The following is a 14,622-nucleotide window of genomic DNA, read 5'->3' on the forward strand; positions in this document are numbered from 1 at the left end:
TAATGTAGGTGACAGGGGGATGGAGGCAACCAACCATGATGGCATGTGTATACCTATGTAACAATCCTGCAAGATCTGCACATGTACCCCAGAAATTAAGGTATAATAAATAATAACTTCCTACCACTAGGGTGCGGTGCAAAATGCATGCTGAATTTAGAATTATAGTCTTATGAAAGGCAGGAATATGGAGAAAGCCACACTGATCAAATCTAGGAAAGCATTACCAGCACAAGACTAAAGTTTAATCAGAACAGAGAACATCTTCCAGCCCCTACTGTGAGGCTAAGCATGGGGTAACTTGTAATTTGCAAGAGAGATTCTTTTTGAGGGGCAGCACAAAGGAAAGACCAAAGGTTCTAAGGGGATTGCTTACAGGACCTCCCATGGATATGAAAATTCAGATGTTCAAGTTCCTTATATAAAATGGCCTAGTATTTGCATATAGCCTAAACAAACTCTTCTATATAATTTGAAGTATCTCTAGATCATGCATAATATCGAATACAATGTAAATTCAATATTATGAATAGTTGTTATACTATATTTTTCATTTATATTATTTTTGTTATCTTTTAAAATATTTTTATCTGTACTTGATTGAATCCACAGATGTGGAACCTGTCGATAGAGAGGGCTCACTCTATGTTGATAAAATCCCTCTGATAAATCAGCTTCCATCCTCATCACTAAAATTATTTAAAGCCTGTGGTATACTAAGAGTAAACATAGTGACAAAAATCTTCAGTCCCAGCCCAATACCTAATTAGATTAACTGGAACCCATGAATTAGAAGCCTACCAAAATGAAAGCCATGCACATTTCCAGGAATAAATATTACTCCTTCAGTTTCTATTATCCTCTACAAGATGTTTGGCTTAAAGAAAAATACAAGGCTTAAGAAATGGCAAGAAGACAATATACTCCCAAGAGACATGAAAGCATCACAACCAGACATAGACATGTCACAAATATTGTAACTGACAGGAAATTTAAAATAGCTATGATTGATGTATTGAAAGCTCTTGTAGAAATTTTGGAAAACAAGTAAAACCAGATAGCAGATAGGTCATTTTAACAGGAAATGAAAACTAAGAATCAAAAGTAAATGATAGAAATGAAAAACACTGTTACATAAATGAGGAATATCTTCAATGGACATATCTCTAGATTTGACGATGGCCTAGAAATGAACCACTGAGCCTGAAGTTAGCCTATAGAAAATAAAAAGAGTGAAAACAGAACAAATTCTGACATGAGAAGATGATCCTGGATTATCTGGATAGGCTCTATATGCAATCACAAGATCCTTTTAAGTAAAAAAGGAAGATGGGAGGGTCAGAGTTACATAGAGATTTGAAAATGCTACACTATTGGTTTTGAAACTGGAGGGAGGGGCCATGAGCCAAGGAATGCTGACGATCTGTAAACGCGGAAAAGACAAGGAAAAAGATTCTCTCTTAGAGTCTTCAGGAGTCCTACTGGCATCCTGATTTTAGCTCAATATAAACCTAGTACTCCCTGCTATGCTAACACTATTGGTTGGGAAAGAGCATCTCAGAATTAACCTGCAATTTCGTGTTCACTCACATACTGTCCATATTGCAACCACCTTTCAGAGCCCCATTTAAGGCTCACATCCTCCAAAAAGCCTTCTGCAGTCTTTTTCAGTATTTTAGTGTGTAGTTGTTATGGTAGGCATAATAATGGGCCCATACTAAAGCTCAGAAACTGAATATTTTAGGTTGCATGGCAAAGGAAAATTAACATTGTAGAGAGAATCAAGGTTGGTCATCAGCTGACATTAGAATAGGAAGATTACCCTGGATTATTTAAGTAGGTCCAAAGTAATCACAAGAGTCCTAAAAGTGGAAGATGAGGTCAGTCGAAGATACGACTACAGAAGAAATGCACAGAGCGATGGCTTTGAAGATGGAGGAAAGGGTCCAGGAGCCTAGGAGTGTGGACAACCTCTGGAACCTAGAAAAGGCAAAAAAAAAAAAAAAAAAAAAGTCCTCTAGAGCTTCCAGAAAGAAAAGCAGCCAACACCTCTATTTTAGCCCAGTGAGACCTGTGTTGGATTGCTAACTTACAGAACTATAAGATAACAATTTTTGTTGTTTTAAGCCACCAAATTTGTGTGATTATAACAATAGCAAACTAATGTATCTTCTGTAATCTTTTTCTAACCTAATGGTTTCTCTTTTATCAGTTGCAACTCCTAATAGTGGAATAATTAAGCAGTCTTTAATGTAATGAATGCAATGATAAAATATTTTTTTCCTATATGCCTGAAAAAGTAGTCTTCATCCTTACTCTAAATTTAGAACGTTTTATATATCTTCTATATAATGTATCTATAGTTTTATTTTTTTAAATAATGGTCACTATTATGTTCAATAATTCAGAGTCTTCTCCATTAAAATTGACTTCTTCCATTTTTATGAATGTATTTGCCAAAAACTAGGAAATAATCTTCACTTCTTCATCTATTTAGTCATCACCTGATTTAGCAAACATTTGTTTGTTTAATCCCATATTTTGAAATACATTAAAATTAACAATGTAGTGTTTAACCATATCAATTCTTATGATTTAGCAAATATTTATGCCCTAATCAGCAGCAGTAGTACCAGTATCATGAAGATTAATCAGGAGCTGATATATCAATTTTGTCTATTTCCATTCAGAGGCAATAGCCTCACTGGCTGCTTTTTTTCTTGGCAGTAGAATAGCTGGACTTTTACCTTTAAAGTTGAAAAAAGAAGAAATTGCCCTCCTTGTGTGATACTAGAAAAATTGGAATTAGAATAAATTTCCCTGTGAGGTTATATATTTGTAACGATTTTGCAGGCAGAGACAAGTGACCCAATATTTTATTAATTAGGCATGTAAAAGGTCAGGCCTGTTGGGTCTAAAGAAGTGAATGAAAGAGTAGAGGGTGAGGGGTGCTGGAATCATTTTAAGTCTATGTTATCAACAGCAACAATGAAAAATGGCTAGTAAGAAATATATGTTCTCCTGTCTTGAATTCAATTATAATCTCATAACCTATCATAGTAGTGATGTTAGCTTCCATATTGTATTTGAACAAGCAAATAAAGGATATAAAGGTTGACCTTTGTCTTTCTCACCTATAACAGCTAGAATCAATAAACTTTATCCAAACAATCTATTGATTTTGTTACCAAAATGATGAGTAAATTACTATTGATCCAATAATGCAGTACATTAATTCAATAATTTGTGAAATACCCATTCTCTGCCTAGCAAGTGATGAGATAATAACAATAAGTTTTCTTACCAGCAGAGGAGTAGTAATGAATGGTGTAGAGAATCATATTTTTTGGTGAGAAAATATTTATTCATTGAATTCAATTTTAAGGGCACAATGACTCTCAGATCTATTATTGACATGTAGGGAGGTTACCAGTGGTTCTTAAGTCAAGAGAGTTATTAAATTTCAGGGTGTTTGAAAATATGTGGGGTATTTCTCCACAATCATTCAGAATTACTATTGGCATTTAATGCCCTGGGCACACAAACACTAAATGTTCTATAATGCACACACTATGGCAAAAGTGCTGTCTTGAAAAACATTTTGTCAGAAAGTATATTAGTCTGTTTTGACACTGCAGATAAAGACATACCCAAGACTGGGCAATTTACAAAGGAAAGAGGTTTAATGGAGAACTCACCATTCCAGGTGGCTTGGGAGGCCTGACAATCATGGCAAAAAATGAAAGGCAAATCTCACATGGCAGCAGACAAGTCAAGATAATTTGTGTGGGGTAACTCCCCTTTATAAAACCATCAGATCTTGTGAGACTTATTCACTATCATGAGAATAGCATGGGAAAGACCTGCCCCCATGATTCAGTAATCTCCCACTGGGTCTCTCCCACCACTTGTGGGAATTATGGGAGCTACAATTCAAGATGCCATTTTGGGTGGGGACACAACTAAACCATATCACTGTTTATTTGGGTTTTTCAGAAGATTCAGGCATTTTATTTTTCATCATCAATTAAACTTGAATTCATTACAATAAACAATAATTGTCTACAACCTCACCGTCATCAATAATTAGAGCAGACCTATCTAACACAAGAACCATGTGATGATAGCAATACACAGAAAGCTCTAATTGTGCCTCATTCTTTTATTCACTGAGAAAAGTCCAGGATAAGAAAAGATGGAATAGAAGTGTAAAGAGTGAAGTTGATAGTCTTGAACATTTCTCAGGCCATGAACTGTAAAAGTTAATCTATTATGTGTGAACCTCCCCATTTACACATATAACTACAGTTTGTATATCGTTTCATATTGAGAAGTTCTAAGAGCATGTTAGTGGGTACAGATGGTCCCCAACTTACAACTTATGATGTTTCCACTTATGATTTTTTGATTTTATAATGGTGTAAAGGTGATATGTATTCACTAGAAATGATAGTATGAATAGTCAGGCAACTATTCTGTTTTTCTTTATAGAGTATTCAATAATTACATGAGGTACTCAACATTTTATTGTAATATAAGCTTTGTTTTAGATGATTGCACCCAACTGTAGACTAAGTGTTCCTGAGCATGTTAAAGGAAGGTGAGGCTAAAGTATGATGTTTGCTAAGTTAGGTGTATTAAAGGAATTTTTGACTTAGGGTATTTTTAACTTACTATTGGTTTATTAGGACATAACCCCATAATGAGTCAAGGAGTATATGTATTTGCATGTGCATGGGGCGAGGAATATCTTAGTTTAGCCTCATCTAAATGTTATCAATGATACCCTCTAAAGGGATTTATACAACAACAAATCACCAAAGAAGGGTACAGTTTGACAAGTGAAAAGGGTTTGTGTCATTTCCTTTTCCCTATAAACTGGGCAGAAGAAGTTAACTTATACATTTACATATCGGCAGAATTTAGCTAAACACCTCAGCACATTTTTATCCTTGGTTTAGTTCCAAGACAAAACAGCTATTGATCCTTTGCTCTCCTTATAGATGTGTATAGGTCATTCAGTATGAGGCACACCTGTGGAAATTAATGCTTCCCCCTCTATTGGACTATTGCTTAATTTGCATCACCAGTAGTTAGAATTTTCTGTGAACTTTTTAAGGGAATATTTACAGTCTTTATACATAAATCATTATTAAATGCAGTGATGCTGTGTATGGAAAACAAGCGTTACCCTAACTTGAAGAGAGTTGTTTGAGACATAACTCTTTAGTTTAAATTTAACAAATACTTTTCCAGAGCCAATTATGATGCAGACATTCACATCAGCATTATCTCATTTAATCTTCTTTAGTCTTATTTAATCTTGATAACTATGTGTGGTAGGCAATATTTATTCCCATTTTTAAAGATGACGAAACAGAAATCCAAAGCATTAAGACAAGCTTCCCTAGGGCTGTTTGATTCCAGTACTCATATATATATTTTTTCATTTTGCCATGCCTCATCTCAAAAGATAAAAGCAATTATTGGTTTATTGTCTTCCCGAGGTGTATTATAAGCCATAGAAAAATAGCTGCATAGATGTGAAGCCAGCATGCTCAAACCTGTTCTGCTAGCCCTGAGACTTTCTGAGACAGCCAGTATTATGTTGCAATGGTAAGGTGTATAGTCAGAGGGTGAAATTAGTTGATTTAGGTATCAACCCTGGAAGAAGATTAACATTTTATTAATCAAGATTATTATGGGTTTTTTTACCCTATTGGAAGATCAATTAAGAGCAAAGCTGCTAGAATAACCCTTCTATGAAGAGTCATCAAGAATGGCCTAGTGGCCCAATCTCAAGAAGATGAACAAGCAGGATTATTGGGATATACAGTGGTGTTGCATACCAGGCTGACTGATGCACCCAAGACAAGATACAGGGAAAATAGTACCAGAAGGACAGATAGAATTATAATGACCTGCTAAAATTCCTAGCATTAGCATTCTTCTAATCCTTGTAGCTCAGTAAACTGATCAACATCATAGTTGAACTTTATATCCTGACTTGTCAAAAAGTCTATAAAGAGCCTTGTAATTTACCCTTGTAAGGAAACTCCTTATCCTTTCTAACAAAATTAATCCCAAACCCATGATTCTACAATATTGAAGATTTCTTGCCAACATCATTTCTCCAACACCATTCATATCAAACATGCTGGATTGCTTATATTCAAAGACATCTCTTTCCACTTCCTGTCTGGCCTCTCTGCATTTTGATTCTGCTCAGACCATGGACAAATATATTTTATTAGTACCGTTCTTCTATTAACTTCTTTCAAATGATAGTTCCACTATGACTCTACTTTTTACATTTTAATCCTGTACACTAATTCAGAAAGACTCCTGACTATATCCTAATTTTTACAGTTCTAAGCCTTATAGTAAAGTCTGTAGATCCACATGGATTTCAGGTTCCAGTGGAATCTTAGCCTGATTTGTGATAGAAAGAGTAACAATTGAGCTCATAGAATTTTGCTTATAACTTCTGTTTGTATGACATTTAGAGTGAGGTGTTCAGCTTTCACTAAATTTAATCTGTTTTTTTTTTCTTTCTGGGAGGGTGATGTTTTAAAATTTCCCCCACAAGAGCAAATGAAAATAAATATTCACAGATTTCTTACGTTTTATCACATTTTAACCTACCATTTTCAGATCTCTCACTTTAAAGTAGACTGTTGACTAGCGACAACCTTTCAAAGTTACCTGGCCTGACAAACACATGACCAAAAGAAGAAAATTATTTTATGTACATAAATTTCTTATAAGAGTGTTTTTTGCTGACTTTTTGTCTCCAACTACCCAATTAGTAATGTTTCTTTGCTTCTGGTGAAAATGTGTTTAAGTCCTCAAAGCTACCTTTATCATCTGATATTATTGTTTTCTTTGGTATTGACAGAACAAAAAATAACAGCTTCAAGGTATGCTCTCGGCCGCTATCATTATTGCTAATTAGTTTGTTCCCCTTAGACCGATATTACTTCTAGCACTTTCTGCTGATTAAAAAGAGGTTAGAATATTCACTGCATAATAATATCAAATTTGAGTATGAAGCATATCCAGTTTCCCATGTTTAGATATTCCATAACCTTCACATATTAGTAATACACATTACAAACAAGCATTTTAAATTTAAATTATAGAATTGATTAGGATCTAAGCAATGTGACTGCCTTCTTAGAAATAATAAAAAGTTGTATATATTAGAATATCATAAATAATTGAAACAATGGAAATAAGAAACAGAATAGCAAAGATGATTGTCTCTATCTATAAAGTCCTCATTAGACTCTGCCAAGCTCTGTTCATTTCTACTTACACTATTCCTTAGGAAAGATACTTATGTTTAACTTAGTATCTATCTATTGTCACCAAATAGTTCAAAAGCATATATAATAATGATAGCTTAAGGGAATTGATGTTATTCTGATTGGAAAAAAAATGTCTTGGTGGTGACCTAATTACATATTGCAGAATTATGAAAGGATGTGAAAGTTTTGACGAAGAGAGCAATTTTTGTTAGTTTTCAAGAGTTAGGAGAGTCTTAAATGCCTTCAAATCATTAGCTGTTGGATACCAGCATCTGGTTAATGCAAACTTCCAACTTGTAGTCCACTTGAATCTCTTGCAGACATTGGAAACTAAATCTGTGGGGAAAATGGACTTATAGAATTTGAATATCAAATATTCAAAGAATTTGTCTTGCCTTTTGATTCGCTGTGCATGTCACTGTGGCATACATTACCATACAGAAGATAATTCATTTCAGTCACTGGCTATAAGCATTTCAGTCTGGCAGTTTTGCAAGTATGTATATTGGTGTCAGCCTATCTGCATTCCAGGCATAATTTTACCCATTACTATCTGTGTGACCTTGGCCAAGTTACATTCCTGAAAATAAGGTTAATAAAAATATTTACCTCAAGGGTTGTGCTGATTCAATGTGAGTCATCCATGAAAAGGAACTAACACATTGTCTGGCAGAGGTTGAATTTTGTTTTGCTTTATTATAGTATTATTAGGAGGACAATCAAGGGGCAGGTATGGAGGTACTCCCCTGAATTTTAAAGTGGCTAAAAATGTCCATGGAGAAGAGCTAAAAACTGACTAGAAAATCATATGCCTGTAATCTACCTTGTTGCATACTAGTTTGGATGCAGGCTGTATTTCTAACATCATTACTAAAAGTAAAGAAAGTTTGTCATTGAATAAAATATATTACAAGTCTACCAAGTATGGTCAAGTAATTTTTTGTGCATACACACACACACACACACACACACACACACACACACACACACACACACATATTGATACAATTTGACTGTGTCTCCACCCAAATCTCATCTTGAATTGTAACTCTCACAATTCCCACATGTCATGGAAGAAACCCAGTGGGAAGTGATTGAATTATGGAGGTGGATCTTTCCTGTGCTATTCTCATGATAGTGAATGAGTCTCATGGAATCTGATGGTTTTAAAAATGGGAGTTTTCCTGCACAAGCTCTCTCTTTGCACCATCAATGTAAGATATGACTTATACTTCCTTGCTTTCTGCCATGATTGTGAGGCCTTCCCAGCTATGGGCAAGTCCATTAAAACTCTCTTTCTTCCCAGTCTTTGGTATGTCTTTATCAGCAATGTGAAAATGGACTAATACACACACACACACACACACACACACACACACACACACACACCTATATATAAAATCTCAAGAGAAAAATACATACTTCACATAAACCAGAATTATTGATTTGACCGTAAAGTCTTACTGAAGAAATATTAATCAGTAGTATTTCATCTAGTTTCATATTATACTTCCTCCCTCTCTTATTCAGAGATTGAACAGAAAAAAGAGTTGCTAAACCAGAATCCTAAATGTGATGATTATGGGCATACCCGGTGGGGGGGGCGGTGCAAGAGAGCCAAAGATTTTTTAAAAAGCCTTTTTTGGGCCCTTATTCAGATGAAAAATGAACAGTAGATGAGCTATTGAAATAACTGATTATTTGTTCAAAATGGAAAGAGAAAGAAAGGAAAGAAGGAAGAAAAGAAAGAAAGAAAGAACTAAGAATTTCTGGTTCTCACATAGAGATAAGAGGAAAAAAATGGAATGCTCACCAGAAGCTTCCTGGAAGATTTTTTCTTTCTGCCCAATCATAAAAGGAAGGAAGAAATAAACAACAGCTGTGTGGCTAATAAAGTAAATGGGGATATTCAGCTTGGATCACTGTTTTCAAAAAGTAGCTGTTGATATCCCTGTGGGTATCATGTAATGTTCTGATTTTCAGGTTTACAAGGGTGAGAACACATTTAGTTAGCATTATGAAGTAAAATGCCAGAATAATGGTCATGAACATTAGAAATGAAAAAGACCAATTGCTATCTACATCAATCCTGGAGAATCTGTGAAGGATTGCCCCCTTCTATATATTCTCTAGTGCTTTGTCCAGGCCAATTTTAAACAGCTTCAGCAATAAATTTCTGCCATTTCTTCTGGGAAACTATTCTACTACCTAATTAAATGTCTGAGATGACAACTTTTCCTGACATTCAAACTAATTTTGCCCGTGTTCAATTGCAACCTGCAATTTATATTTCTATAGCACATGCTTGTATAAGCCCAAGTAATTTCCCTGCTTCCTCAGCACCTGCAATTTTTAATACCTCCCCAAAAGTTTGGTAGCCAGTTACAGTGATTTTCTTTGTCAAAAATGATTATTTCAAGATCTGTGACTATACATATTTTATTATAGACAAAAAATGTAAGTTATTTCTCAAAGCAAACAGATGAGTTAGTGTGCAGAAAAACATGATGTTAACAAGACCCAAAGCCATTAAGGAAATTGAATCTCATAACACAAACAAATTGTAGACCTTTTTCACTCCTTCAGGCCTGGAAGGTCACTAATAAAGCACTCCACTTTTCCCAAGGTGAAACAATCTCCTTTTGACCTTCTCTGTTATTACTCAGTATACATGCACGTGCTCTGTCTTTCTAACAAGTGGGAGAGGCAGGAGGGGCAACCTAGACATAAACCAGGGATGTAGAGTTGCCCAGCTTCTTCTATGTGTCACCCACATGAGCTCTTTCCACCTCCCAAGATTTGACAAGAACCTAGCAAACACAACCTACAGAATTTTGTTTAGGTTTAAAATAAATCCATTCCTAGGCAGAAAATATACCTTGGCATTGTCAATGCTGCAATAAAGGGATGGAAATTTAAAATTTCAAATATTGTTTATAAATGTGGAAAAGATGTATTGATGTTGTTTAGTTTTGAGTTTTTATTTCCAAAATAAACCAGTTGTGATATGATTCATGCACAAGTTAGATTTTAGGGATGAGTCAGAGATTATGCAGTCCTTAAGTGGAATATTTTGGGTAATTTTTAAGCAAATAGGATAATTTCAGAGAAAATATATGCAAACTTTAGAGTGTTTGGCAGAAAATGGGCAGATAGATTTCTTATCATTATGGCAAATTGCCTGGTAGGCAAGACTCATATTAAAATTAGAATATATAAAACTTCAAAGTGGTAATATTTGTTAAACTCTCAAAGTATAACAAAGTAGTCAAAGTGATTCTAAATCTTAATCTGGCTAAACAAGCACCCCACCAATATTTCACTGATCTTTCTAAGACTTGCCAATGTTATAGTTATGTTATTCTCCTGTTAGAAAGCTTCAGTTGTTTGAAAAGGAACACTATAATAGTTATTGTCGGTATCATTTCAGAAAATTATTTAAGTCCAAATTAACAGTTACTTTAAGCAATGTTTATTTGTATTTATTGTTTTGCAAATATATGGTGCATAAAATAGTTAATTTCATGTTCTACATAAAAAAATCACAGTTCTGACCCTCTAAAACTTTGACATTCCACTGCAGATATAGCAAAGTTCGAAACTAAAATAGTAAGAAAAATGATGGTTAATCTAAGCTCTCCCTCTCTCTCTCTCTCTATATATATATAAAGACCCCTACTCAACATTGCATGATTTTCACTAATTATTTCCAATTTTCAATAATATGAAAAATGAGAAAATACAAAACTCAAGAAAAAAATCAAATAGAGAAATGGTGAAATAATGATAAGGTATGGTGATGAAAGTGGAAAAAAGAATACTGAATCTACAAAGAGAAATATACAAATATTTTAGCTGACACATAGGATCACAGAAGATAGTGATAGCAATACTATCCAGGTTATTATAGAGCTACAAGGTAGTGAGGGAAAACAGATCAGAAAATAACGATAAGAGAAACTCGAAATAGGTTAGAAGTTAACCTCAAAGGTTTTTAATCAGTTAGATATTATCTGCAATATCAGTGATATAAAAGCACATTTTATAAACTGAACAGAGGGTTTCTCTCTTAAATTATTTGAGATCGAAACTCTTCCAAGATTTTTGGAGAGAGAAGGAAGCAGTTGTGTTTAAAATGTTGAAATTTTCTTCATCTAATATGAAGAGATATATGAGTGTAAAAGAAGCAGTGAAGCATCCTATGATTTTAGGGAAGGTGACTTTGAGGAGATACCAGGCTGTCCATAGGACATTTGAATGTACTGAATGTACTGCATAATGATTTCTGTTACCCTATACACAGAAACTTGAAATATTTAAGTAACATAAAAAATTCAATACAACACAGCTTAATTAAGTCTAAAGATGGAACAAGGCAGAGCAGGCCAATATGATTAAGGAGGAATGCAAAGTGTTCTATAAGCAATAAACAGATGGTTTAAAAAATATATCTGCTGGGAAAATGGGAAGAACTATACAAAGCAAAAAAAGTTAAGATAGACAACAAAAGGAATACATATTTATACACACATATTATTGAACATTAAACTGCTGAGAATAAATATGAAACATTTAAAAAGTGTATTTGAAGGTAAATAATTGTACAAAAACAAAAAAAGACAGGATTAAGTAGATATGAACAATTTTACATAGAGAAAATAATTCACTTTTTTTTCAAACTTTAATTATATGGGTTTTAAACTGGGGAGAATACATTAAAATTCTTTTTTATTACATTCTAATCCCTATAATGTCACACCATAAGTATAATGTACATTTATAAGAACAAGCTTGGAATCCTCTTCAATGATAAAATCTTTATCACACTTGCATGTTTATAGGGAAATTTTTTCTGTACCCAGAGTTAGTTGAGGGTGTAAAGATAGTGTATAAAAGTAATTACAGCTATGATTCATTAATTGCATTTAATTTGAAGGATAAAAGGCCTCATTGTAGGCAAGATTAGCTATTTGCCGGTAGAAAATGTTAAAGGTAAAAGTTTTGTAGTTTTTGTGCTGCTTCCATATCCATAAAACACTGTTGGCTTTTCCTCGTCCTTTCCATTGTTGTCAGGCATATCTTGTTTTATTGTGCTTTACCTTATCAAACTTCATATATATTCAGTTTTATACAAATTGATGGTTTGTGGCAATCTTGCATCAAGCAAGTCTATTGGCACCATTTTTTCTAACAGCACTTGCTCACTTCATTTCTCTGTATCGTATTTTGATAATTCTCACAACATTTCAAACTTTTTTATTTTTATTACATCTATTATGATGATCTGTGATCAGTGATCTTGATATTACTATTGTAATTGTTTTGAAGTGCCACGAGCCACTTAAATAAATATTGTTTGTGTTCTGACTGTTCTACCAACTGGCCATTCCCCTGTCTTCCTCCCTCTGTTTGGGCTTCCCTATTCCCTGAGAAACAAAAATATTGAAATCAGGCCAGTCAATACCAATCCAATGGCTTCTAAGTGTTAAGCCAAAAGAAGAGTGGTATATCTCTCAATTTAAATCAAAACCTGGAAATAATTAAACTTAGGAGGCCTTGTCAAATGTCTAGACTCATAGCAAAATCGTAAGCCAAGTTGGGAATGCCAACAAAAAGTTCTTGAAGAAGATTAAAAGTGCTACTCCAGGGAACAAAGGAATGATAAGAAAACAATCAAAACCTTAGTATTGACATGGAGCAAGTTTGAGTGGTCAGGATAGAGGATCAAACGAGTCACAGTATTTCTGTAAACAAAAGCCTAATCAAGAGCAAGGCTCTAACTCTGTTTATTTCTATGAAGACTGAAAAAGTGTGGAGAAGAAAAGTTGGAAGATAGCAGAAAGAAATAGTCTCCATAATATAAAAGCACAAGGAAAAGAAACAAGTTCTGATGTAGAAGCTGCAACAAGTTATTGAGAAAATCTATCTAAAATAAATAAGATGGCTGCAGTAAACAACAAGTTTTCAATGTGGACCTTATATTGGAAGAAGATGCCATCTAGGACTTTCATAGCTAGAGAAAACTTTCAATGACTAGTTTCAAAGTTTCAAAGGACAAGCTGACTGTCTTCTTAGAGGCTAGTGCATCTGGTAACTTTAAGTTAAAGCCAATGCTTATTCAACATTCTGAAAATCCTGGGGCACTTAAGAATTATTCTGAATCTACTCTGCCTGTACCCTATAAATGGAATAATAAAGCCTGGATGATAGTATATCTGTTTATACCATGGTTTACTGAATATTTTAAACTTATTGTTGAGACCTACTGCTAAGAATAAATAGATGCATTTCAAAACATTACTGCTTACTTACAATGCACTTGGTCACTCAAGGCATCTTGAATATGTCTCAGCAAAAAGGAAATAAACTAATGATATGCACCACAACTTGGATAAATATAAAGTCATTCTGAGAAAGCTAGCTTCAAAAGGTTGTATAGCATAGGATTCTACTCATATGACTGTGAAAGCACAAAACTATAATTTAAAACATATCATTAATTAGAGATGGGTGAAGAATATAATAATAAAGAGATAGAACTGGAAATTTTGGACACTGCTGGAACTTTTCTTTATCCTGACTATGGTGACAGTGGTTGCATGAATCTATACATATGTTAAAATTCATAAAATGGTAGACAAAAAAGGTACTGTATGAAAATTTAAAAAGTAAAAGAATAGTAGAATGAGGTGAAGGGGGCTGGAGGAAACTCTTATTAGTGAAGGCCGGCTGTGTGTCTGACATAAAATGAAGTACTTTAATGCACACAAAAAATCTGAACTTAATAGAACAATTGTTAATTGCATATTATCAGCTCTCTGGTTAATATCTTTTAGCTTAAGATATAGTGGGAATTTAATGATCATAATCATAAGGTTTTCAATTTAAAGCAATGCTAACATAATTAGGGGCAATTGTTTTCAAGGAGGCATCATTGTTTCAGATAAAATATTACAATTTAAAAAGACATCTTAATTGATTTTTCTTGGATTGATATTTAAAATGAGAAAGAAATTTTGAAGGGTGAGAACTTGGTATAATTTTGTACTCTTATAACTTTAACATTTCATTATTTTAACTATTGTATTTGAAATAATAGAAGTTGATATTTCCAAAAAGCTAATAAACACATATCTATCATATATAGAATAAGTTTTGTTTTCACAGAAATAAATATATCAGCTATTATGTAACTTAAATTAACATCTTCATCTACAAAAAAATAAGCTATGCTTCTTTTAGAAATATCTATCTAAGGCTTTTTATTTTTATTTGATTGGTAATTAATACTTTTCTACATACTGCATAGAAT

This window comes from Callithrix jacchus, chromosome X (assembly GCF_049354715.1).
Source record: "Callithrix jacchus isolate 240 chromosome X, calJac240_pri, whole genome shotgun sequence".
NCBI classification, from domain to species: Eukaryota; Metazoa; Chordata; class Mammalia; order Primates; family Cebidae; genus Callithrix; species Callithrix jacchus.